General features: G+C 44.5%; 1 non-coding gene across 1 annotated transcript; it reads right to left on the bottom strand.

Annotated features, from left to right (window-relative positions):
• Nucleotides 1–557: 557 nt before the first annotated feature.
• On the bottom strand, nt 558–626 carry TRNAE-UUC (transfer RNA glutamic acid (anticodon UUC)). The gene has a single exon. It is a non-coding gene; the product is annotated as a tRNA-Glu (tRNA).
• Between the last annotated feature and the right edge of the window lie 1,284 nt (nt 627–1,910).

The following is a 1,910-nucleotide window of genomic DNA, read 5'->3' as shown; positions in this document are numbered from 1 at the left end:
TTAAAATTTTAATTTCTCTTACAGATTTAACAGCTTGGCAATTGGTATACATGCTGAGCAGAGAAATAGTACTCCTGACTCAGGAATTTCTTCACAATTGCCTTGGTCACCAGTAAAAGGGATTTTGTTTTGTTCTTTTGGCTTGTGTATAGTCAAATTGATGTTGACAGTGCTTAAAATGCCCAATATCAGTCCTGGTTTGGCAGCCCTGATATTGTAGCTTTGCACTTATCGCTCCAATCCAACTCTTGATTCCATATTTTGTGGCAGTCTTGGGTACCAAAATCTGGAGTCATATTGCTATTGCTCTGCACAAGCTAGACTCCGTCGGGTAGTCTTAAAAGGTCCTTCTGGTATAGTTAATTCTAAATTTTCATTCACAGTAGCGTTTTTAGACTCACCTGTTTTGCCTTGAAAACATGACCACATCACTGTGTTCATTAAGGATCTTAGGAATATAGAAAACTGTCTTATACCAGGTCAGACCATTGGTCCATCTAGCTGAATATTGTCTACAGTGACTCCCAGCAACTAACCATGATTTTAGGCAGGGGACGTGGAGATGCCAGGGATTGAACCTGGGATCTCCTGCATGAAAGACAGGTGCTCTGCCACTGAGCTACAGCCCTTGTTATGGCTCCTTCCTTATGAACCTAACACTACAATTTCTGCCACGTGCCAAAATTAGGGTACTCCTCCAGCATTCACTGGTGGCCCTCAGCAAAGGAAGGAAGATGTGGTGGGACCAGGCTTGAGCATGCTCAGTAGGGCTCCCCTTTAAAATGTGTCCATGTCCCTAGGACATCCTCTCCTCCACCGGACCCTTTCTCCAAGGAGTATGGGATTAGCCACTTTCCTGTTGAAAGGGGACTGAATAGGAATTTTTGAGTGTCTCCCATAATTGTCCTAAGCTACACATTTTTCTGCCATATTCTAAGTATCGGTGGGCTCACTCCGCTGATTGGCTTCTGAATTTGGGCACAACTGGCAAGTATCGCAGGCGGCAGTTGGGGGTGGAGACCGAATTGTCTGGCCTGGTGGACACCCTAAAGCACCTGCAAGAGAGGTAGCACTACCTAATCTACCACTCATCTGGCAGATAAGCTACATTCTCTTCTTCAGGTCCATTGAAGTTGAGGGTTTGTGGTGTGGTAGCTCCAAATGACTGCAAATACACAACACACCAGGCCATGTACTGAAAGGAAATCCTCATACTCAGTTGGTTATGGAGTGATTGCAGGAGGAAATTACTCCATGACATCAGGTATGGTGGCCCATGAGGTCCTGAATATAAACTGGTTATACCAAGGTAATGTATGGGGTACCATGCAATGCCACTGAGCTCTCATCTCTCACTGTGCCACTCCCAGATCCCCCAGATTAAAGAGAAGAAATCTCTGATTCAGACATGTCAGTAGTTGACTCCCTGTGAAGATATATGTTTTGCTGAAGCATCCCATCTGCTATAATATCTATAACACCAAGCCCAGATCAGCCTGCAATGTCTTCTGCCACTTGGCCCCATATGCTGCCCTTGTCATTTGCATCCTGCTTTAGGATTCTCTCTCTCTCCCCCCCCCCCTCTTAATCTTTGCTGCTGACAATGTAATGCTGAATAACAGAGACAAAACTTTATGTTTCTACACAGAATCCCTTCAGGGAGTCAAGCTGTTGACTTACTGATGCTCAGAGGATCAGAAGAAAGCACACTGCACTTCTCTTGGCAGGCGATTTCTTGCATCTGTACCTGCTAGAATTCCACAGATCTTACTTAATGCATCTTTATCAGGAACAATGGGTCCAATGGAGCATAGGCATATGGGTATTCACTGATGGAAATATTGGTGGAGTCTATACTAAGAAAGGGTTTAGACAAAATGTCCTCACTTTTGCAGCTGAATTGGTACAGT

This window comes from Zootoca vivipara, chromosome 3 (assembly GCF_965207765.1).
Source record: "Zootoca vivipara chromosome 3, rZooViv2.hap1.1, whole genome shotgun sequence".
Classification (NCBI taxonomy): domain Eukaryota; kingdom Metazoa; phylum Chordata; class Lepidosauria; order Squamata; family Lacertidae; genus Zootoca; species Zootoca vivipara.
This window is presented reverse-complemented; position numbering and strand designations above follow the sequence as displayed.